The 26,045-nt window shown below is 42.2% G+C and overlaps 1 long non-coding RNA gene and 1 pseudogene across 1 annotated transcript; one reads left to right on the top strand and one right to left on the bottom strand.

The window, feature by feature from the left end:
- The window catches only part of LOC109195478 (leucine-rich repeat LGI family member 2-like), a 401,007-nt pseudogene that overhangs the window by 201,143 nt on the left and 173,819 nt on the right, over window positions 1-26,045 (top strand).
- On the bottom strand, window positions 16,973-24,495 carry LOC109195480 (uncharacterized). Its single transcript, XR_002057080.1, has 3 exons — window positions 24,253-24,495; window positions 18,720-18,794; window positions 16,973-18,424 (listed from the first exon to the last, which is right to left on the bottom strand). It is a non-coding gene; the product is annotated as an uncharacterized LOC109195480 (long non-coding RNA).

The raw sequence follows: 26,045 nt of genomic DNA, 5'->3' as shown, positions 1-26,045 counted from the left end.
TCACCTCACCATCAACATGCTTAAATGTTGGTATGAGATCCATTCTGTGTGTGATTTTGCCAAACACAGGGCTGTGCATTATGTCCAAATGTCTCCACTTTGGTCTTGTCTGACCAGAGGACATTGTCCCTGTGCTGCCATGTTCCTTTTAGAAAGACGCGGCTCTCTCCTGGCAGCTGTCACAATCCTGTGTTTTGCATTTAGTCTTACTCCCCCTTGTTGCGTTCTCTAGATCCTGTTCGCCTGTGCCCTGTTTCCCCCAGTTGTGTTTACTTCCTCTGATTACCTTGTGTGTATCTATAGTGGCGTCATTCATTTTATCTTCGTCCGATCAGCTGGGTTTGTTCCTCTGTGGGTCTCATGAGGCTGTTCACAGTCCCTTTTTCCCTCTGGATTTTGTTTTATTTGTTTTGTTTTGTTTCTATACCTGACCTAATTAAAGCTTAGTTTTGTTTTCTTGTTGTCCGTGGGATCTGCATCTGGGCCCTTTTTGACGTAACTGTGACAGAAACCACTCCAAACAAACCAAACTGTACTTATTAGCATACATTTAAAATGTTAACTAATGTCTCTAGAGTCTGAGGCTCTTTTTTCTTTATCTGTAGTTTGTGTGCATAATTGGCCTTGCAGTGAACTTATTCAGACAGCCACGTCTGGAAAAATGATGGACTTATTATTTAGAAATGGTGTTTAATTGTTCCCAGATTGATAGGAAGCAACTGCAGCTTCTCTAGGATTATTGCTGATGTTTATCCTTCTTGGTATGGTGTAAGACACACCTGGAAGCAGTAAGAGTGTATTTAGGTTTTCACAAGAAAAATTGTAAATGGTAAACATGTAATTTTCCAGTAGCTTTTGCATAAGAAATATTGGATAATATGTTTCATATCACATCCTGAATATGACTATAAACAAGATGGAAAGTTACAGTAAGTTTAGTAAGACTAAAGTTAGAGTATTTACCACATTTTACCTTTGATTATATTCATTAGCTGATAATAAATTAATTCATAAACAAGGCTTCTTCTTTGTTTAGATGTTTATTTAAAGACAGTTTTTGGGTAAATTGTTATCTGTTTCAACGTCTCCCAATAAATACTTAATTTTGCATGTAACAAACTAGACTGAATGAAAGTAAAGGTGGACTGACTCCATCTTGTGGTCATATTACATAGATACACTAAGAGAGACCACTACAGCATTTACTTAGACCAGGGGTGGGCAACTCCAGGCCTCGAATGCTGCTGTCCTGCAGGTTTTAGATGTGTCCTTGATCCAGCACAGCTCATTCAAATTGCTAAATGACCTCCTCAACATGTCATTAAGTTCACCAGAGGCCTGGTAATGAACTAAGCATTTGATTCAGGTGTGTTGACCCAGGGTGAGATTTAAAACCTGAATGACACCGGCACTAGAGGCCTGGAGTTAACTACCCCTGACTTAGACTAATGCAAGACAAGTAAATATCAACAAATTTAACAACTCTGAGGAATGTATATGTGTATGGTGAAGGGATGTCACCTCAAAGTACTTCACTTTGTATACAAGAGTTAAAAATAAAGATAGACCAACTAAAAATAAGTCAGACTGACTCTGCTTTTGTGCTCACTTGCAGACTGTTTTCTGAATGTTGATGAAAATTACATGACGCCCACGTCACGATGTCCATTTTTTAAAAACTTATGTTAACCGAAAAATGTTTTATTTCCAATTCTTCTGCCATATCTTCTTCCTTAATGAATTATTTTTAAATCAGAAGTGCAGTTTTGGAGCTGGTTGTCTATTAATTTATGTATTATTACAGTCTGAAACTCAAATTTTATGTACATTGCATTACATTTTCAGTGCAGTTTTTAATCTTTACAAAAATGTTTAAGATATCAACATGGGAACTGCTCAGATCTCTACAGTTCAGCACATATGACACGAGTACAGCCTCATCAATTATGTAAGCCAGTTTGGTCTGTGCTGAATATTTCTGTCAATCTAAATAAAAAGTCATACACAACCCTTGTTGGTCATTTATGACTGTTTCCATGCACCACCGATTTCACCCAGCAGAGGTCCTCAGTTGTTCAGTCCACACTCCACCATCATTCACATGCGGATTAGTTCCCCTCCAGTTCCCCTCACTTTATCAGTCTTGTAGAGTACACAGGGGCGATTTTAGCCCATTTTTGGGGGTGCTCCCAAAATGAATCAAAGCACCCCCAAAGATTTCTTACTTTTTTTTTTTGACAATATTTGCTGTTTGTGGGACACACTACTAAAAATATAAAAAGCATACAGTACGTAATTGAGATGGAACATTTTAACAACAAAAGTATAGATAACCCCTCTCCCCCTCCCAAAGTGGTTTGTTCCAGCTCGGCTCTCCCCTGCTCTTGGGGCCTGCTCTGGCTCTAGCGCCGTTGCTGCCAGAGCGATGGTGGCTGAGACGCAGCGGAGCGGAGGTGAAAGCAACTGCCTTAAAACAGGACATATTAGCTGCATTTAACCTTCAGTTACACTTTATATAGTTAGGTAGGAGTCAGGCCATTTTTCGTTTTAGCTGAAAAACATTACACCCAGGTAACCTGCAGTGTTGAAAACGTGTTTCCCGACTATGTTTGCTACCCTACAATCCGTCCTGCTCTGTAGTAACATCAGCGACATTTGACCGTCCTGTTGCTCCCAGTTAAATGTATATAGCCTATTTAAAATCTAAAACTTAACATTGTCCGTAGCCTGCTGTTGTTACCACTGTCCTGTTTGAAATGTAATGAGAGAAACTGGTTATTTTGTCGTATGTACAAGGTACTAACTAGCTAACTGGCTGGATGCCCATTAACCTTATAACTCCACTGTTGTGTGTGTGTGTATGTTTGTGTACAGAGAGACAGCCAGGTTCATAATGGATATGAGGAAGTTTTTTCAAAAAAAAGAAGCCACATTTAGGTAAAAGTGTAAGGTCAAATTATCCCTCAATAAAGGATAATGTTGGATAAGTGTTTCAATATTTATATCCTTTATTAGATGTACATGCGGTTTGGTTATTTGCCTTTTGGTTGAAAGTACACTGAGAGAGGACTTTTTTTATTAGTGATCTTAATAGTATTTTTTTTAATCTAATTGAATACAATCTATTTGTGTATGATTGTCGGTCCAAAGAGGGAGAGAGGAAAGAGGAGAACCTGAGGAGAAAGTACAGGGTCAGGAAGAACCAGGTAAGAAAACAGACAGGGAATACTAACAGGCAAAACAGAAACTGTTAAACTGGCAAAGAAAAGAAACCAACTAATTTTACTCATACAATCTGGAAGTTGTGTTTTCCCTATATTAAAGCTGCTATACAGAATCTGCAAAACAAACTGGGTTGTCAGCCCTGGCACTGCATTACCATATTGAACTTCAGTCAGAGGAAGTCACGGTTGCCAAAAACTTTTTGAAGCTCAAGAGTGAGGCTGGTGCCATTCCAGATATCTTAACATCTTCTGGATAATCAGATCTTCCCCACACTGAAAACTGTTATTCAGGTTGCCCTAACAAACCCAGTTAGCAGCTGTATCTGTGAAAGGTCTTTTAGTGTCTTGAGTCAGCTCCATACCTGGCTGAGAAGGACCATGGGTCAAAGCAGACTTCAGCACCTGGCTGTGATGTCAGTTGAGAAAGAGATGCTTGAGAGACTTGACCACCAAAATGTGATAGACAGATTTGCCAACCTCAAGGTGAGGCACATAGGTTAAAAGAAAAGAAAAAATCTGCAGGGCCATAGTAGTATCTGCAGTAAAGACCTTTTCATACATTGTATACATTGTACCATTGGCCAAGGTGTCTCAATTTTTTTAATAATATTTTGTACATTTCAAGGACTCTTCTATTTTTGGAGTGTATTTTTTATGTATCTGCATTATATTATACATACACTTTAAAAGTGAATCTCTGTCCAAAAAATGCACTCAGTTTACTTTTTACTGACTATGAGCATCATTCATTATTCTTCCGCAGTAATTAAGGTTAGGATATGTATTTTTTTTTAAAATTCCAATCCATTCTTCTTTAGCAGCATTTAAATAACCTTTATCAGATTTCATGGTTTTGTTACAGACTTTTCAAAAAAGTGTTTTGCTTTTCTTTCACAAATGTGGGGATTAAATTGTGTTAAAATGTACAAAACAGTGATGTCATGTTTTGTCACGAGGACCCAGGCACAGAGAGACTTGATGAATTTAAGAATCTTATGATTTAATAAAGAAATTTGCAGACTTGCACAGAGAGGGTAAAATTATGATGATTGATAATGGAGATGAAGACAACAGACGATGAGGACAGGGAGGAACAGGTTTAAATGCACCAAAGAGACAGTCAGAGGGAACTCGAGACAACTGGAGACATTTAAGGATGCAGGGACTGACAGAGACAGGGAAGAAGTCTCATCGTGATGAGTAAAGTTTACCTTGCCTGGATGGGCAGCTCTCTGGGTGCTCAGCACCCCCAAAGCTATGATCCTAGAATCGCCCCTGAGAGTACATGTACCAGTTTTGTCCATCCTGTTCTTATTGATGACTTTGATCTTTGCTTGACAACGCCCCCTTTTTATTTTAAGAAATAATTCTTAAGTTAAATAAGCACAAGTATTGTTCATAAGATTGAATAATGTTTTTTTTTAAAGTTGCCGTTCTGTAAGTGCAAGATAGAAAAGAATACTAAAAAATTAAAGCCACACTCTCCAGGAACCTTGAAACATTTATATCGTTTCCATCCTCCCCTGAGTTTTGGGTTGGCTGACCTTACCTGACCCCCTCTTCAGCACAAAGTCAGATTAAAGTCTAACATATTTTGTCAATTTAAGGAAGTATAAAGCTGTCAAAACCAAACATTACCAGCCACATGCTCTCAATCTAGACTACAGAACTGTCTCTTCTGTTCTACTCAGTCTTACACTAGGTTTTGTAAACTTCCCTCTTCATCACAAAAAAAATGTTGATTTTGCAGATATAATTTTTTTAAATGTTATTACCACATTGTCATCTATATATTTTAAATAAGATTGACTGTCTTTTCATGTTTGAATGCTGTTGTGAGTCTTCGTAACTGATATGAATATAAACTACCCACTGTGACCAGAGCAGCTGCAGAAGCAGAAGAAGTAAAGGCAATGATGAGCAGGAAAGCCTGCAGGCCTGACAGGATCAGCATCAAAGTTCTCTCCATGACCGACCCACTAAAAATAACACAAAGCCAAACTTTATATGCTCCTAGAACTAGTATGGAACATATTAGATGATAACAAAAATTAGGATGAGAGATAATTCACTTTAGTACTAGCAAATTAAATTTTGCCTGTGCAAGAGTTATTTTGGATGTGATTACTACCTGTAATATAAAAACACCTCTTCATGCTGTAGCCTGTGCAGCAGTCTGCTGATCAGTGACAGGTGAGGTCTCATCATTTCCCCACGGCTGTCCGTCAGTCACTTGACAGTCCTTCAGAGCTGCTACAACAAGCTAGCCCAGAGGTTCCCAAAGTGGGGGGCGTGCCCCCCAGCCATTGCAGGGGGCGTGGTAAGAATGGAAAAAAAAAAAAGAACGCTTGGACACTGCTAGCATAATGGACAGATTTTTGACGGAGCTCCCACACAAACGCAAAGCAGAAGACGAAGCATTGCCAAATATGTTTCCAAACCAACTTCCTTCCAAGCCAAATACTAGAAAATATTGTAATGACCTGGCTGGGGTTGTTAGCCAGGTGCATTCTGGGTATTGTGTTGTCTGAGTTCTCTATCATCCTGCTAGTTCCTATGTGTTGATTCGCATGTTGTGTTAGTGTTATGTAATGTAAGCCACAGTGGAGTTGATGTGTATTCTGTGGAGCGGGTTGAATTGGCATGGTTGGCTGACACCGCGACTCTAGCCGTACCTGGCCCAAGTCACGCTGGCTGCCACTCACAACGGGTGGGGTCAAGAAGAGACTGCCACCCACCTGGCGCTCGCACTGGAGGGCCCCGCGCTCCAGGTTCTGCTGGACCTGCCCCTAGAGGAGCAGCGCGACCTCCGGGCTCTGACCACGGCGCTCGGCAGACGGTTCGGACACAGACCACCAGCCGAACAGAGCAGGGAGGAGCTGGCTCGCCGACGCCGACGCGAGGGAGAGAGCCTGGGGTCCTTTGCTGCGGACGTCCGCCTCTATGCCCGACGGGGCTATCCAACATTTCCAGGAGTGGCACGAGAGGAGCTGGGTCTCCACGCCTTCCTGAGGGGCCTCACACCGGAGAGGCTGCGACAGCATGTCCGGCTGTCATCCCCCGAGACCTGGAGGAGGCATTGAGGGAGGCTGAGTGGGCTGAGGAGGTGCTGCGGGGCGAGCCAGTGACCCGGCGATCGGCCAGGGGGTCGAGCGAGAGATGAGCGCGACCCAGTCGGACGAGGAGGAGGAGGCCAGACAAGCCCAACCAGAGGCAACCCCCGTCGGAGGCGCCGGACGGACTGTTGTTATCGGTGCGGGGAGCCCGGTCACCTCGCCCAGAACTGTCCTGCACCTAGTCCTCGGGCCCGAGTGACATCACCGACGGGAAACGGCCACGGGGCGGGACAGTGAGGGAACCCCCACCCCAATCGTTAAACCCTCTCCGTGACACTCATCCTGTGGTGGGCCGCTGTGGGTCCACCCGTGGACTATACCTGGATTGTATAATTGATGGACGGTCTTGCCGGGCCCTGGTAGACACGGGGTCCACCATCTGCTTGCTGCGGAGGGGGGTGCTCCCGGAGACGGGCGGTTCATTGCCGAAAGATTGGACCCCTACTCACACAGCGTTGTACACCGTCACAGGAGAAAAGACTGTGATGCCGGGGAAAAAGACTCTGCAGGTGGTGGTGGGAACGAACAGTGTGAACCATGAGTTCTGGTTTGCCGACATAACAGGCGAGTGCATTGTTGGACTGGACTTGCTGGCCCACTGGGGGGCACGGGTCGATGTGCCGGGAGTTGCCATCCACCTTGGTGCTGAGACCGTGCAGCTCCGAGTGGGCCGCGGTAGCCAGGGACAGACCCCCACCCCACCAGCACCCCCAAAGCCCTCGCGCCCCACAGCTCCAAGCCACAGCCAGGGATCGAGGGTGGCAAGGGTGCGGAAGAGGATCCAGGGGGTGAACGTAAGCAGGGCCAACATCCCGCAGCCAGAGTCGCCGCCTAGCTCGGCAGTCTCCCCGTCACCCGAGACTGTCGCGGCAGTGGAGGAGCTTGGGCGGCGGAGTGGGGTGCACCTCAGTGCGACACAGCAGCGGCAGCTGCAGAGCCTCTTGGCAGAGTTTATGGATATTTTTGCCGCCAGGGAAGAGGACTGCACTTGGCCGGGCCTGGTGCAGCACACTATCGACACTGGAGCGGCTGCTCCAATCCGGCTGCGGCCCCACCGCCTGCCCCTCGCCAAACGCCAAGCTGCCGAGGAACTGATAAAAGAGATGGCAGCTAATGGTGTCATTGAACCCTCGGATAATCCATGGGCCGCACCTGTGGTTATGGTGCGGAAGAAAACAGGGGGTTGGCGCCCTTGTGTGGACTACAGGCGTCTGAACGCGGTCACCCGCAAGGACTCTTACCCGCTACCTCGCATCGATGACGCACTGGATTACATCGCTGGGTCCAGTTGGTTCAGCTCGCTAGACCTCCGCAGTGGGTACTGGCAGGTGGAGCTTGCTGCTGAGGCACGGCCCAAGACTGCATTCACCATAGGGCAAGGACTGTGGCAGTTTAGGGTGATGCCTTTTGGACTATGCAATGCACCAGCCACGTTTGAAAGGTTAATGGAAAGGGTCCTCAAAGACATTCCCCGTGCCCGCTGCGTGGTCTATTTGGATGATTTGCTGACTCATGCCAAGGACTTTGAACAGGCTGTTGCTAACCTGCGAGAGGTCCTGACTGCCATCCGCGGGGCCGGACTAAAGCTGAACCCGGCCAAGTGCAATCTTCTTGCTCGCCAGGTGAAGTTCCTGGGACATGTGGTGAGCGAGAAGGGGGTGGCTACTGACCCCGAGAAGGTGGTTGCTGTGGGGGACTGGCCTCCCCCATCGAACGTCGCCGAGCTACGAAGCTTCCTGGGGCTGGCCTCCTATTATAGGAGGTTTGTAAAAGACTTTGCCACCGTTGCTAGCCCCTTGCATCAGTTGACAAACAAGGGTCAGCGGTTTGGTTGGACTGAGGACTGTGCAGCGGCTTTCGAACAGCTGAAAACGGCCCTTGTGAGTGCCCCGGTCTTGGCGTATCCTGACCCCAGCCAGCCTTTCCTTTTGGACACTGACGCCAGCAACGTGGGGGTCGGAGCTGTGCTCTCCCAGAGGGGAGAGGCTGAGGAGCGAGTGGTGGCATACTACAGCTGCAGCCTCAGCCGGGCCGAGAGGAATTACTGTGTTACCCGGCGTGAGCTGTTGGCTGTGGTCCTGGCGGTTCGTCATTTCTGACCTTACCTCCTGGGCACCAAGTTCCTGCTCAGGACCGACCACGCCAGCCTAACCTGGATGCTGAACTTTCGCCAGCCGGAGGGTCAGGTGGCCCGGTGGCTGGAAGTACTACAAGAGTACGACTATGAGGCCCAGCACCGACCGGGGCGGCAGCACGCCAACGCTGATGCCCTGTCCAGGCGCCCCTGTTCTGCGGATGAGTGCCGGTACTGCAGGCGCCTGGAGGAGCTGGACCGGGGTCCGACATCGGCAGCAGCAGAACCCGAGGGTGAGGATGAAGGGCAGGAACCTTTCACCGCGGCGGAGCTGCAGCAGCACCAGGTGAGCGATCCAGCGCTGGGGATGGTGAGGGACTGGATGGAGGCAGGGACACGGCCAGACTGGTCCGCCGTGTCTTCCCAGGGGCCCGAGACGAAGTCGCTGTACTCCCAGTGGAACAACCTGGAGCTCCATGGCGGTGTAATCTACCGGCGGTGGCGAGCGCCAGACGGGGAGGCGACATACTCCAGCTCCTGGTTCCCCGGGCCTTGCGGCCTGGGGTCCTCCGCTGGGTTCATGGGGCTGCAGGTACGGGCCATTTTGGGAATGGCAAGACGGTGCGGCGGCTGAGACGGCGGTTCTACTGGCCGGGGTGTTGTCAGGACGTGGAGATCCATGTCCACTGCTGTGACGACTGCACAGCACAGAAAGGTCCCAGCCAGCGCTCCAATGCCCCATTGCAGCAGTACCTAGTTGGGGCGCCAATGGAGCGGATCAGAGTGGACATCCTAGGTCCGTTCCCTGTTACTGATGCCGGCAACTGGTATGTCCTGGTCGCGATGGATTATTTCTCGAAGTGGCCAGAGGCGTACGCGGTGCCGGATCAGAGTGCGGTGACGACGGCGCGGACTCTGGTGGACGAGATGTTTACGCGGTTCGGTGTACCGGAGGAGCTCCATAGCGACCAAGGGAGGAATTTTGAGAGCCAGGTGCTGGGAGAAGTGTGTCGGAGGCTGGGGGTGAGAAAAACGAGGACCACCCCCCTCCATCCTCAGAGCGATGGTCTGGTTGAGCGGTTCAACCGCAGGCTGGCCACCCAGCTGGCCATCCTGACCAGCCAACATCAGAGGGACTGGGACCAACACCTGCCTCTTGTTTTGTGGGCGTATCGAACAGCAGTGCAGGAGTCAAGTCAGTGTACTCCTGCAGCGTTAATGTTCGGAAGGGAGCTCCGAACCCCGGTGGACTTGGTGTTCGGGGCGCCCCCTGAGCCGGAGATTGCTGGTGGACCAGAGATGGACTATTACTGGCGGCTCAGGGAGCGGTTGCACACGGTGCATCAGCTGGCAAGACGGACATTGGAGGGAGCCGGGGCCCGCCAGAAACGGGCGTACGATACCCGTGCGCATGGCACTATGCTGGGGGCCGGAGATCGGGTCTGGGTGTTCCGCCCCCAGACGAAGCGGGGGCTGACCCCCAAGCTCATGAGCCACTGGCAAGGCCCGGGCGAGATCCTGGAACAGCTATCGGAGGTGGTCTTCCGAGTCCGGATGCCGGGGCGGGGAAGGCGGGTGGTGCTACACAAGGACCGGCTGGCGCCATACCATCCGCTTGCCCCCAACCCACAGACTGGTGTGCAGCCTGGGGACCCCTTGCCCCCTACGCCCGGCCCGAATGGGGGCGGCATGGATTCCCAGGCAAGGCCGAAGCGTACTCGACGCCGGCCCGGACATTTGCTGGACTACAGAGTGGACAGTTAAGGTTGTGGGGACACTAAACCTCTTGGGGGGGGGCTGTGTAATGACCTGGCTGGGGTTGTTAGCCAGGTGCATTCTGGGTATTGTGTTGTCTGAGTTCTCTATCGTCCTGCTAGTTCCTATGTGTTGATTCGCATGTTGTGTTAGTGTTATGTAATGTAAGCCACAGTGGAGTTGATGTGTATTCTGTGGAGCGGGTTGAATTGGCATGGTTGGCTGACACCGCGACTCCATGTGGTGGGAGCGAGATAGGGGTTCAGTGTCAGCAGCGTTACAGTTGTTGTTGAGAAAAGAAAAGATGGTAAATAAACGACTGGTGTGAACCACTACTGCCTCCTGCTGGATCCTTTGGGGATTATAAGCCTGCTGTTGAGACGCTCGGGGTCGCGCGGTGTATGGGACACGAGCGCTCTCCATTCGTGGCGGAAGATCAGTGATAGCTGCTAGCGCCCCGCTAGCCGTTTTAGCTAGTGAGCAGTTTAGCCAGTTCAGCTCTACTAACCTGCGGTCGTCACAATATGATGACGCATATCCTGCCTTTGGCGTCAACTGCACAAGTGCCAAGGTAGGTCTCCCTGACAGAATTTGTTTCCCCTGCGTCGGAAGCACGCGCTGGGCTGTCCACATCACGGACAAACAGAAACCCACATTCTTGATTTTTAGTTCACAAAGACTTCTTAAAATGACTAACTACTCCTGACATTTTAGAGATGTTAGCTCTTTATACAGTAAAGTTACAGTGGGATACAAATAATATCAGGCTGATCCTGCCACAATTTGTTCCCCCTGTCCAAATTACGGAAAAAATCTCTGTTTTCGGTGATTCGAAAAGCCGTTTACGTGTGGACGAAAGAAAAAGCTGCGTTGTCAAAAATACCCGTGTAGGTGTGGATGTAGCGTAAGAGTTAGTAGTTTATTTTATTGCCACCTGTAATTTATTGCAGTTTACTTTTGTTTAATTGTTTACTAATTGTTTCAGGTGTGAAATAAACTGCATGGGAGTTTGAAAACAAAATATGGGTGTGTGTGGCTGGAGGATGTGTTTGGGGGCGGGCAAGATGTTTTTTGTAAAACAAAGGGGGGGCTAGCAAAAAAAGTTCGGGAACCACTGAGTTAGCCAGTGTTAGCACTGGCTAGGCAATTGACACTGCTCAACTTTAAAAAAAAAAAACCCCACACACAAAACAAAACAAAGCAGGAATGCAATGGGAAAAAATACATTTTGGACTTAACTATTTTTTGGTTACTATATACTTACTATTATGATCATAGTGTATGTATGTACGTGCGTATGCATCCTATCTCCCCCTTAACCAGTGAGCCAGTCTTAATGAAATGCGACACATATGGCGACTAATGACGTCTGTACGTTTTGATTTTCATATTTATCAACCCACTGTGAATGTGATATACTCTGCTTTTGCAGCTTTTTTTTCACTACTAGGCAAGTCATCACCACACCATGCAAGCTGTTATCGGCATGAAACTTAAAGATAACTAGAAAAATTTGCATTTCCTGCGAAAATGCAGTGTGGATGCTTTAAAGCTGAAGCTGTCTGCTGAAACTAGCTGAAAAAGCTGAAAAGTTGCAGAAATTGTAAAAACTTTGCAGAAGCAAAGGAACTTTGCTAAAATGCAGTAACTTAGCAGAACTGTAATATCTTAGAGGAAACATAATACTTGGCAGAAATACAATAGCATAGCAGAACTTTGCAGAAATATTGTAACTTACCAGAAACATGATATCTTCTCAAAAATACAAGAATTTAGGAGAAATAGTATAAGATAACAGAAAGAATATATTTAGCCAAAAATACTTAAACATTACAGAAACACTATGATTTACAAAAATAGTACAACATAGCAGAAATACTGTGATTTACCAGAGACACTGTGATGAACTATGAATATTGTAATTTTAAATGAATACTATGTTTTAGCACAAATACTGTAATTTGACAGAAATACTATCATTTGGCAGAAATACTATGTTTCAGCAGAAATACTCTGGTTTAGCACAAATATTATAACATAGCAGAAATACCTCCAAAAGTTGAATCTGTTCATCTGGACGTAGCGTTTTGTGGGAGAAACGTTTCGTCACTCATCCAAGTGACTGCAGGTTTCCCCAAACCTTATAAACAGGACATTTGCATAATGACTGAAAGCAGCCCACAGAAGGAACAATGGGCTGTGAGGTCAGTTCCTTAATCATAATTATGCAAATTCCCATGACCATTGATCAACAATCACTGACCAAAACCCACTGATCAAAGACCAATGATCAATGGCCATGAGTCCCATTCACAGAGAGTTGGGGAATGGCTGCAATCACAGCATTGTAAGATGGCGAAAGATGTACCCTTAGGCCCCCTCCTCGATTCAGAGATGGTCTTTCCCTTTTCACGTAAATGGCCTCCTTGACTCCGCGCTCAAACCAGCGTTCTTCCCTGTCCAGGATGTGTACATCCTCATCGTTGAAAGAGTGTCCACTGGCCTGTAGGTGTAAATAGACTGCAGAGTCCTGGCCTGACGAGGTAGCTCTTCTGTGTTGTGCCATCCGCTTCGCCAGAGGTTGTTTGGTTTCCCCGATGTATAAATCCTGGCAATCCTCCTGGCACTTAACAGCGTACACTATGTTACTCTGTTTGTGTCGGGGGACCCGATCCTTGGGGTGGACCAGTTTTTGGCACAGCGTGTTTTGGGGTTTAAAAGCCACAGAGACCCGGTGTTTCGAAAAAATGCGTCTCAACTGCTCCGATACTCCTGACACATATGGGATCACTACAGGTTTTCGCCTGGGCAGCGGTTGTCCTTCTCTCCTGGATCGGCTGGAGCTTTCTTTGTGTGTCTTTCCAGGTTTGACAAAAGTCCAGCTGGGATAGCCACATTAACTCAGGGCCTTCTTGATGTGCTGTTCTTCTGCCTCCCTGGCCGCTGTGTCTGTGGGGATGGTGTTCGCTCTGTGTTGTAGCGTCCTGATGACACCCAGTTTGTGCTCCAGTGGATGATAAGAGTCAAACCTTAGATACTGATCCGTATGTGTAGGTAGCAGAAATACGATTATATAGCAGAAATGCTATATTTAGAAAGAAAAATATAATATAGTAGAAATACTATGATTTAGCAGAAATACTGTAATCAGCACATATACTGTAACATGACAGAAATTCCTCCACTTAGTAGTAATACTATAACATAACACAAATATTATGATTTGGCACAAAAACCATGATTTGGCAAAATACTATGATTGAGCAGAAGTACTAAGATGTAGTAAAAGTACTTTGATTTAACAGAAATACAATTATGGAGGAGTAATACTTTAAAATGGGAGAAATATTGATACACACACACATACACAGAGCCTAAAGGGAACAGTATTTGTGCCATGAAGTGTTAACAAGAATGTGAGGTCCATATTAGAAAAGCTGGTAAAATCATAAAAGTTTGCAGAATTGTAATAAATGATCAATATGAATTACTGGTCTGTGACAGTGTATTAATTTGTAGGGAAAAAAACATGTTGACCAAGGTGGAATTGAACCCACGACCTTTGGGTTGCAGACCTGTGTCATTACAAACTGTGCCACTGGGAAAGAGAATGAGCGCCTGGAAAACAGGGTGATGAGCAGTCAGAATTAGATCGCGGTGAGAGGCAAAGAGCGCCGTTTTTTGGAGTTACAAAACGTTGTGTAACTCAAAAACTAGGTGGACTAGAAGCATAATTCTTGTACTGGGCGAATCAGCGGACTTTGGTGTACTTTGACTGCGATTTTCATTGCTCTTTGTACATCCGTCGCTAAGATATGACGAGAGAAGAAACGGCAGACCTCAGATATGATTGGCTGGCTGGGAAGCCGTGCAGGCCCTGATATGTAAATTTGAATGTCTCAGTCCTCACAGAGGACCTGGCAAAAATATATAGAAATAGTATGATTAAGCATAAATACTACATTTAGCAGAAATACTGTATTAAGCACAAATCCTATAAAAAGCAAAAATACTATATTAAGCACAAATCCTATAAAAAGCAGAAATATTATATTAAGCAATATAAATATCCTATAAAAATCCTATAAAAAGCAAAAATACTGTACTATGATTTGGTAGAAAAACTATATTTAGCACAAATCTTATAAAATAGCAGAAATAGTATGACTCAGCACAATAGTAATAACTTAAACAGAAAAATTGGAAAAGCAAAATGGACAGCTGAAAAAATGCTGAACATGCTAAGGATCCCTCAAATATAATTGTTAAAAAAAAAAAATATAACAGCCACACAATCACAAATATGGACACATATGGAAACACACATGCACAGAGAGACACACACAGGATCAAATTCAGTCAACCAGTCTAAATATATTGAATTTAAATCATACAATAAGATGCTCCCATAAAAAGGCTTTCTCTCTCTCTCTCTCTCTCTCTCTCTGTCACACACACACACACACACACACACACACACACACACAGGGAGAGAGGAGCAAGTTTCTAGGTCAGTCAAGCAGCCTGGGAGCTGCTAAATTTGAATCCACCAATCAGAGAGGCTGTGTACTTTTTCCCGCCAAAACAGGTGCAGCCGTTTTTACACACACTCAGCACAGAGAGACACAGGATTTCTGCAGTGTATTTCTCATAGTGAGGATTCCTCTCAAACAAATGGCCATAATTTCCTAACCATAGGGGCTAGAACGGTCATTCTTACACCGTTTTGTTCAGAAGAGATGGGGGAATCTTCAAGTGTTAACAATTTATCATAAAAATATGAATTATTAAAGATATTTGACTTGTAATGCACCATAACTGAGTAGAGGCGAAGCAAAAACTGCCTTGACCTGCCCTCAAACAACGCTTTCTAACTCTAAATCTATTTGGAGTATCGATATAATTCTTTCACCGTAAGAGACAGCAGGCTTTGGTGAACAATCATGGAAATTTTCAGGTCTTTGTGGAAATCTATGAAAAAGATATGACGAGAGAAAAAATTGCCTCATTTCCAGAGTTTGAAATCTGAAGAAATCTGAGCGAAGGACGAATTTCCTACCCTCAAACAAGTGTAACTCATCTCAGAACGGTAATAGGGGAGAAAAAAATTCTTGAATTGTGAGCGTCAGGAGTGTCTGAAGATATACTGGGACAAGCCTCATGTTTTAACTTCGCTTCATTAAGGAGATATGACGATTCGAATATGCCTCTCAGTACAGATATCAAGCGGTGATTTTGAACAAACTCTCCATTGACTTTCTATGGAGAGTTTTCAGAGTTTGTGTTGGTCTGAGGAGATTTGCCAAAATTCTATAAATCTCACAACAATGATGGTGACATTTTCTGAAAGCCAGCAAAAATACCTACGTTTTGATGTATAATTTGTGGAAGTTGAGTGAAAATTGAGCAAGTAGCAAGAAGTTGTTCGGACATGAAGAGAAGACTGCGAAACCTACAGTGGCACACTGAAAGCCAAGTGCATAGCAACCATAACAACGCATGTATTTTCTGAAAAATCACAATTTTGCAACTCAAAACTTTAAGAGGGATAAAAATAAAATGGTAAAAGATTTGAAAAAGCTGATTTATTCCTGAATAGCTCAATAATTTGAGAACATTTTAAAGTTTGAATGGTTGTTCTAGGTGAAAGTATGAAAAAGTAGTTAAGTTTCAAAAACAAGCAAAATTTAGCAGAATTGCAGAAGTTTCCCATTCATTTCAATGGGACAAATTAAAGGAAAAAAGTGGAATATTTTAAAAAGTATAATAGTAATAAACACCAAAATATATAGCGATCATTAGCAGAAATAGCAGAATAGTTTAGAGTTTGAACGGTGAAAATCGGCTGAAAATTGTGGAAGTAGTTAAGTGCCAAAAAAAGTGAAAAAGTGGCAACTAGAATAATAAAGTATAAAGAATAAAGAGAAACAGGAACTCAATAGTGTGGATGCTTAAAGCATCCACACAATAAAGAGAAACAGGAACTCAATAGTGTGGATGCCTTAAAGCATCCACACAACAATAGTTATTTGGGCAACTGAGTTGAAAGCTGTGGTTGTAACTTCTTCCACATACTTTCAGCTATAGACACTATTCAAACTTACCTACAAAATTATTGAACTATTAAACTTGTTTTGATTTTTTTAATGTCATTTACAGTTTTTGTTCAGTCACAGTTTAAGTTTTGTTTGTGTTTGAATCTTTGGCGTCAAAGTGGAGGCATCAGGTGATCCCTTTAAAATGCTGCTGAGCTGTAAATTTTCCCTCTGCATAGGCTAATTTTATAGTAGGATAAAGTCGTACTTAAATTTGTCTAATTTCAAATAATGTGCACCTCACAGCAAACAGGCTTACACTCTTTGATCTGGAGCCAACCTACTGATGAGTCAGAACACCTATTGCCTCTGATCACCCCTCACTCCTCATCCAATGGTCTACTGAATACATTTGTGCTTGCAGTTCTAATATTTTTGTGTCACTGATGGTATTAAAGTGTAGAAGTTTACGTTTTTTGTATAAAGGATGATTTAAACAAAGGAATATCACATTCAGTAGTTTTTACCTCCAATAAATGAACTACATTGAAGTACACTGGCAGTGTGACAAATGCTGTTTTTGATACTGAAACTACTAAACTAAGACTGAAGTGCTTTTAAGTGTTCATGTTCTGGGCAACAGAAGTCTTATTTTGTAGTGTTTGCTTGTGACCACCAGTTACATACTGTGTAATATTGGGAAGAGCCCAGTGAGACAGTGATGTGACTGTGCCTCTGCTCGAAAAGGATTGACAGTTTCAGTCAGTGTTACAAAGAAAATAGGGATTTTATTGCATATAGAAAAGCGTCTTGTGTTTTGATGTTGCATACTCAGTGCAAGAACAGATTGTCTGATCAAACTTTTTTTTTTTTTGGTAAAATACAGTGATTAGAAAAATCTTCTTTCACTGTCTTAAAACCAACACAGGTAAGTCAGTAAGTTACTGAATAAAATTTTCAGAAGACATGTGGAAGTTTTACAGTTATTCAAAGTCAGTGAGTCAGGGGTTTGAAGGAGAAGCAAATATTCATCTAGAATAACAAACACGGTGTCAATCAGTACATTTTACACTCACTCATCTGATTTTCTGGCACTGTGTTTAACACCATCTTATCTTTTTATTTGTCATCATCTGATAATCTTACAATTTACTACACAGCTTCTTTTCAGAATATCAGTCTAATTCACACAAATGTGAAGTGCATTAAATATTTTATTAGTCCAGTTTATACTCAGCACATGCAGTACTTAACAAAATTATTATTACTATCCAGTGGAAGGTTTACCAAAACCACTTTTTATGTTCCTGTGGTTAATCCTCCAACATGCAATGTTTATACATTTTTATAACATAAAAATAATTATTGTTGTTATCTACGATTTTTCAAATTCATAGTTTTACCAAAAAAACCTGAAAACAGTTAAGTGCTTTAGGAGTTTTAAAAAAAATTAAGATGCCAAGGTTATTTATACAAACTAGTATTAGGGCCACATAAAGATAAAAAAATATTAATGATCATTTTGAGAATAACATTGTCTTGAAACAAAATAGAATTACAATCAGCCATGGTTGCTGTACCCTCTGAGTGAAATTGCACTTCAGAATTGGCTTAAGTAACAAGGAAGGAAATGATTTTTCTTTTAGCACACAAACATATTATGGTGATAAGTAAAAGGACGTTGAAATGATGGTGCAGAAAGCTGCATCTGGTCAGACGGAAACACACAAACTTGGAAGAGTGGATTTGTACAATTTGAAATAGCTAATTCATCTACACAAGGCATTTTGTATAGGGTATAAGAAACATGGCAGTTTGTCTTGAAACAACAACATTTCGATGCTTTGCTCAAAATAGATTTTCAAATTTAATCTTGAAAGTTTGACTTTATTCTCAAATCGATCAAAATATTTTATTTTCCTAATGTGGCCCTAATACTCAGCCTTATATTTACTTCCGAAATTAGTTTTAGTGGTTAAATGTTATTTGTGTTTAATTTCTGACTTTTCAGAGAAATCTAGTGAGCTGGCTCAAACATCTGTCTATTTTGGTCATGTATGCGAGGTGACCGCTGCACCAACTGCAATGTTGCAACATGTTTGCAGAGAATCTGTTGTTTTGATAGTTTATATGCGTTGATTATTGAAGCACCCAGGTCAATGGAAAAATGCAGGAAGGAGTTTCTGGTTGCAGCAATGTATGATGGGTAAACTACTGGCCCTGCAGAGAAATAGAAATGAAAAAGTAGTTGATAAAACAGTCTTCGCTGTGCTTTAGCTCTAAATATCTATGTGCTTGAAATAAAAAAAAAAAAAAAAAATTGCAATAGTGATCATAGTAACAGGACCAGCTTTTTCTTTATAAAGAAAACATGGGCTTTGCAATCCATTATTGTTTTCTGTAATATGAAAGCTTTGGAAACAGAAGGATAATTCACAAGATGATTCAGTGTTTATCAAGTTGCTGTTCTGTAACAGCAGGAAATAAAGAAAATGTAAATAACAAAAGAATTTACCAATGGGCCCCACATTCCAGGTCTCTTTCTCTTCTGTATTTTTTTCTTTGATGGGTTGACCGTCCTGTTTGCCACCTATGATGAAACGACATGAATATTGCGTTTTTATGCAATGATGATAAATTAAAATCAACATGTAAAATATAGACACGTTGTTACTGTATAAAGAAATCATGGTCATGACATTTATAGATTAATATACAGCACAGGTGTCGAACTCCAGGCCTCGAGGGCCAGTGTCCTGCAGGTTTTAGATAACACCCTGGGCCAACACACCTGAATCAAATGATTAGCTCATTACCAGGCCTCTGGAGAACTTCAAGACATGTTGAGGAGGTAATTTAGCAATTTAAATCAGCTGTGTTTGCTCAAGAACACATCTAAAACCTGCAGGACACCGGCCCTCGAGGCCTGGAGTTCGACACCTGTGATATACAGAGTCTAGAAGGAGTTTGAAAAATTGTGATCCTGTGTAAAAAATAAAAAATAAAAAAAATAAATAAAATAAAAACAGAAGGCTATAAATTGCAAATCTCACAGATCAAATGTTTAAACTGAGAAAATGTACCATTTTGGTACAAGTAACGAGTTCTTAGTTACTTGTTCATTTAGTCTGTTTCCTTTTGTGTCCTTGTCTCATCTGTGTTCTCCCCAGCCCATCATGTCTCCATCGCTGTCTCACTGTCTGGCTCTGTGTTGTGTTTCCTGTTTTATTTTGGTAGTCCTGGTCTCTCGTGCATTTTGCTCAGTTTTTCTTCCCCCGTCTTATTGGCTGTATCCCAATTCAGGGTCTGCAGCCTTAATGGCCGCATTTTAAGGCCGATTATGTCACCGCGACGCGCCAAAGGCTGTCCCAATTCAAAGGCTGCTCGAAATGCGGCCCTCAAATGCGTCCTTCATTTCCCTGAATTTTAAGGCTGTGGCAGTGTAGACTTCGTGGCCCAACATATCCCACAATTCATAGCGCGGCAGTCGGTGTGGATAATTTTGCCGCAGACGGCAGACGCGGAGCGGCCGAAGAGTAAACTGTTTAAAGTAAGTACTGAATAATATGCCACTTATTTATGTTCAAATGTTTAATAATAAAGAACATTAAAACATTACTGTTGGCCACATGTCGGCAAAGTTATGTGACATTAGCGATGTTTATACTTTCAGCGTTTACTTGGTTTTAAAGCCTTTACTTTAACATATATATATAGTTGACCTTAATATTACATAGAATGTGATGATTTTATGCATAATTAAAGTCAGTCATATATCCACAAACACAACAAGCTGAAAGTCAGTGATGCTGCTCGCTTTGCAGTCCTGAATATCACGGCACAAGCAGGATTCACTGCACTGTTAATGTTAGCTATGTTATATTGCTGCCTCTGTTCGGTGGTGTCGAGCCAAACGGACTTTAACGTGTGTTTGAACGAGCTGACGGTTCACTCGTTAAGCTGAAAGAAAGATGCTTTAATCACAGGAGTCACACATGTGTCCACTGTACCATCTGGGAACTCTTCTTGTTTAGCACTCGTAATAACACAAACACTAAATCCTCCTTCTCTTGTGCTGTTTTGTAGCAGTGTGTACACCTGAGACTGTCACCTGTCTGTCTGTCCTGCACTCTCTCTCTGTTTCTTTCTCTTGTGGAATAAAAGTATGAACATGTATTAATAAGTTAGACTTGTGTTTGAATCCTGCAGCTTATCACACATTTGATTTCCATGTGTGCCAACTGCAAGTGTCCAGAGTGAGGACAGACTGAGGGACCCACTGCTGCACATCATCTGTGAGGCTTTGCACCCCTGATGATCCACCAGGACAAACTCAGCACTGTGTGAGGAAGAGGAGGAGGAAGAGCCAGCAGCAGCTGACAGATGTTGAGAATAGACAGACTGTTCCCTGTTTGTGAAGGACTGCTAGGAAAGTTTAAAATAACTAATTATCTGTCCTGAATCAGTCTTATTAGGTAATGTTCAAATAATGTTATCACTCCAGTGTTTTCAGTGTGGGAGAAAGTACTCAGGGCCTTCAAGTTACACACTATGAAAGGCAGCAACAAGTTTAATATTCAGAAACCTAAAGTATGTATCAGCAGCAGAATGGAACTAAAAATAAATGTTTGTTTCAGTTCTATGAAGCTTTGAGTATTTTGGATTAGTAGTACTGCTGTGTTTGTTGCATCATATTGCTGTAATTGTTTATATGCTTTATATATTCTGAGGTAAGTTGATCTATAGTGTTACATCATATTCTATAAGGATGTTATGTGTTTGTAGACTTTCTGCCCAGTTTGACCCATTTAGCAGAAGTCAGCCTGTTTAAGGCTCTGATATCTATTCTGTATGACTTAAAGCAGTTATGACATGGTCTGATTTTCTCACCCAATAAAGGAATATTTCATATATCAGTCTGATCTTCATTCTATCAGAAACAGTTATCACAGCTCGTACATTTGCTTTTTACACATATATGTAAGCATTGAGCCAAATTTAGTAATGCCAACATACTGAAGGAACAACATTTGTCTCTTATATATAATACACCTATATATACACTGTCAGAGATACTTGTCTTTGAGTGAAGATTTAAGGTGATAGGAAATATAAATAACTGCAACTTGAATCTTTACTGAAGCTCAGTATTTGACACAGAGTTCACTCACATGAATTTCACTCACATGTGCTGTACCAGTGTACCTGCACATGTGATGTGACAATAAAAGTGATTTGATTTGAGACTTCAAACTCACTGCTGTAATAACTAATAATGATTAATATAATAACTATAATATTGGCCATATCATATTTACACTGACTTTAGTCTCATGAACAACGTTAACTAATTGTTATTTACTAGCTAATCTTATATGACTGTTCAGTACAGATATGAAGGCCAACAATCATGTTTTACAGTCCTGTGGTCTCAGCCTCAGATACTCATTAAATCACACAAAGCTCGTGTAGAAACAAACAAACAAATGAACAAAATATGTTCTCCTTCATTTCTGTCAACCACACGTTTCCAGCTATCATGGTTGCTAGGCAACCTGGGCAGCGCGACGGAGGCTAGACCGTCCCATTTCACAAGCCTCACACTTCCAGCCTTAGCGGTCTTTGAGTACGCGGCCCTTGAAGACCGTTGAGGCTGCGTACTTTAAGGCTGCAGACCCTGAATTGGGATACAGCCATTGTCTCTGATTTGTTCCTCCTGTGTTCCCACCTGTTGCCCATCCCCTCGTTATCCTGTGTGTATTTAAATCTTCAGTCGCGCTCTGCTCATTGTCACATTGTCCCTGCTAGCTGTGTAGTCTCTCGTGTGTTCCTAGTTTGACCAGTTAGTTTCTATTGGTATTCCCTAATTGTTTATTTCTTGTTTTGTTACTAGTTTCAGAGTTTTCAGTTGTTAGTGCTTTTATTTTTGAATATTTTTATGCAGCAATAAAGCTTCTTGTTTTAGTTTACACCTCTGTTTTCGAGTCCTGCTTTTGGGTCCAACCTCTTCCTGCCACACAGCTGTACGTGACAGTTGTATTTCTTGTTTCACAGTGGACTTAGTTTTCAGTTGGTGAAAGGTCTGGACTGCAGACAGGCCAGTTAGGCACCCGGACTTTGCTTTTATGGTCATACCATGTTTTTAAGTGTAAAATCACAGGCTTAAAACCAAGGGCATAGATTTGGTTTTGGCATTGGTGGGGACGGATGATTCAACCACCGAACCCTGCCCTGTTTCATTTTTTTTTTTCCTTTTTGTCTTTGCTTCTTGATAAAAAAGGAGAAATATACTTGCCTACATATGCTATTCTACATGCTTTTAAACCATTTAAAATGACAATTCATAGTTTTATATGTGAATTATATAATGTTAAATTACTATTAAACAAATGACTGACTAACTATTTTGGACTTTAGTTTACTTCAGCCATATTCCATATAAATCAGGTATCATACAAAAATAAAAATAGCTTCAAACACAGTCATGACAATGAAAGAATATGACTTTAAGGACTTAACAACATTACTTCAGTTATAGTACACCAACATCTCTGATACATTAGCACTGAGGGAACACTGAATGACCTGGTGGTTTTTGTCCATAAAACTACTCATCTAAGATTAGCACAAAGTAAAAGAACTCTCAGCAGAATTATGCAACATTTTAGGCACTATTGCCCCGATCAAGTCAGTGAGCTGGGATTTTTTTTATTCTAAACATGAACTACTGTTACAGCAACAGACATGGACTACTGGTGCCCCACACAACAACTCAATGTCCACTATGTGAAGGAGCCAAACACATGCTTTCTCCTCTCGTTAACTGAGATAAACTGCTGGTATGTTTGTTTTACATCTATACTGTCCAGTCTTTTCTGGTGGACATGGTACAGCCTCTGTAAACTAATATCCTGGCTTGCTCGAGGCTGCCGTTTTCTCTGACAGTTTCAATCAAAATTAGAAATGCTACTCTGAGACTGAGAGAACTAATAGTGCTGCCTGTTGTGCAGTTAGTTTTCAAAACACGTTATTCATGGTTACATACACTTTTAGACTGATGTGGGCCAAAGCCTAGCAGAGCCTGTAACGTTATTATGACGGACACATTTTATGAGTGAACTTGACTTTAAGTAACTTACAGGTTTCTTTGAAAAATACTTTCTTATATCCAGGTTCTTCCTTTTTGCTGCCACCCTCCTCTCCTCCTTGCAGGTCCGCACAGGAGGAGAGGAGCTTGCCGCTGCTAAAACTAAACAGAGCTCCCTGAAAGGCACAGCCAATCACATTGACCATATTTGTCACATGATGTAGGACTCCAGTTTAACTCTTTCTGCACCGCTAGGTGAATGAGACGTTGACAGATCGTTTTTTTCTTTCTATCGGGTTTGTTTTTCTTTACCCAAAGATATCATATTGGTGGGGACAATTCAATAATCGCTGGATATTGGTGGGGACATGTCCCTTCTGTCCATGCCAAATCTACGCCCTTGTTTCACGTAACCGTGCTATTGCAAAGATGCAGTATGTGGCTTAGCAATGTCTTGCTGAAATATCCAAAGGACCCCCTGACAAAATATGTCATATGACTGGGAGCATCTGTTGCTCTTAAGCCTGTATATACATTTATGCAGTAATGGTGGCTTTAGACATGTGCATGTGTTGACATGTGTCAATTCCATTGGCGCTGAGCACTGATAACAAGCCTGATGGTCCCTCCTCTTTTGTTTGGAGGATACGGCATGCATGTTTTCCAAAAAATTTCAAGTTCTGATGAATCTTTCCAAACACAAAGAATGAACTTAAGGGAGTATAAAACTGCACAAACACCTATTATGATGCTACGTTCCAATTTCGTAATGGAAAAGTAAAAATACACTCAAAATCAAACACATTTGCCAGTCACATTATCCAGGTCTCTTGATACAACCTAAAACAGAGAGCTTTCTCTTCTGCGGCATTAATCTTTTTGTTAAAGTTCTACTCTCCACAAAATATAATATGGAATTTGTAGTAAATTCAGACAGATTATTATATTTATGTATCCCTACCTGTTTGATTGCTGTTGCGGATCTTTTTACCTGATCTGGACCTTTCACTACAACTTGACCAGCTGCGTCCGAAGGAAAGGCAGTGATGAGCAGAACAACCTGCAGGTACAGCAGGAGCAGCACAGTTTTGTCCATGACTGAGAAACTAAATGAACAGAAAGCCGATGCTCACTAGAACCGCTGTGGACAAAGATGTGACAATAACAGACTGCCAGTTGGGGTTTTTTACTAACAGGAAACTGCAAGTCATGTCCACAGCATGCAAGTCAGTCTCAACATGAAATTTAGTTACATTAATAAGAGTGCATAAGAGGTGTGACCCAAAGACATTAACAGCTGTGGTTTTACTACAGTGAAAACCATTTTTTAAATCTTGGTTGAGGTTAATTTCAATATGTTTCTTTATATTCTTGCTAGATGATAGATGGAAGACTATATTTAAAGAAAAACAGCTTACAAACTTAATTATGTAGCATAAAGACTGAAGACAGGATGTCACAGCTATCCATGCTATCTCAACAATGACAAGATCTGTTTACAAGCCCTTAAATTGGTATCATAACGTGTAAAAAGCCTATGAATATGCAGCCACAACCCTTTCACATCTACTTTCACAAACTTACAAGTAAACAAATCGAAAAGATCAAAGTATGCAACTGTTTCTATACTATGAAGGTTGTTGCCGCCTACTAACCAATCAGTAATCTTAAAAGCAACATCACTATTCCTGAAAGATCCATCAGACATTTCCTTGATGACTTGCAGTTATAAATGTAGATTTATAGGGCTTTTTTCTGCCTGTTGGATGCAAATAATTTTACAATACTTTTATTGTTCTTTAAATTTTAATATTTAATCCTAAAGGGCCTCTATTTATATTTTCTGACATTATTTACAAAATTTGCACAACAGTCTAAGCTGTTGTTTGAATTCTTTTTTTATATTTATTCTTTCCTCTCAGATCCTAAAACACCACTGAGGTTGCAGCTGAATGAATAAAAAGTAAAAATGCTGTTCAAACATTCATTTCATGAAATAGTTTATTGGAATCCATCAAATTCTCGATTGTTGAAATTACAAAGTTGCACTTTTTGCCATTTTTTTTCCTAGTTTTTTGTTGTTGCCTGGCTTCAAATAGGCCAAATATTCATCAATTTTAGTACATCTTAAAAAGTGGTGATTAAAGTGTTCACATATTCATAGAGCACTTTAAGTTTAATAATAAACTACAGTGATCTGATCTGACTGATGCTGATGATTTGCCTGCAGTAATGACTTTCAGTATTTACTGACTGTTTAACCTGTTCATATATTTGCCAAAGTATAGTTTGCTGTTACAACATCAACAGTGCTGTGTGGCTGTGCACCGAATTAAAGATGTACTCTGTGCAATCATTCTACCCTGGTGAAAGAACACTTCAAATAAATCATTAAAATCACCTAAATTATTCCTGTGATGTGAATGTAAGCTTTCAACCATAGGAGATGAATAAAACTGGTGTCACAATAAGCCACGTCTACAGAACAATAATGAGGAAATAGTAGTTTACGCAACAGCAATAGACATAGCAAACAGCCATCTCTTGGCTCATATACGCTCACACAAACCCACAGTCAAAGCCACAGTTTCATCACTTGTCACGTACTAACTATTGTAAACTTGTGGCTCAATTCTCTCCATCTCTGTGAAAAATATGACTTATGACAAACTCAGTGTTAGCTTAGTTTGTCAGAAAGTCTGGAAAACAGAAGGAAGTGGCTATTCTCTTTACTGAGGTATCAACAAAGACTTG

This window comes from Oreochromis niloticus, linkage group LG18 (assembly GCF_001858045.2).
Source record: "Oreochromis niloticus isolate F11D_XX linkage group LG18, O_niloticus_UMD_NMBU, whole genome shotgun sequence".
Lineage (NCBI taxonomy): Eukaryota > Metazoa > Chordata > Actinopteri > Cichliformes > Cichlidae > Oreochromis > Oreochromis niloticus.
The sequence above is the reverse complement of the archived record's forward strand: the minus strand, read 5'-3'. Positions and strand labels throughout refer to the sequence as shown.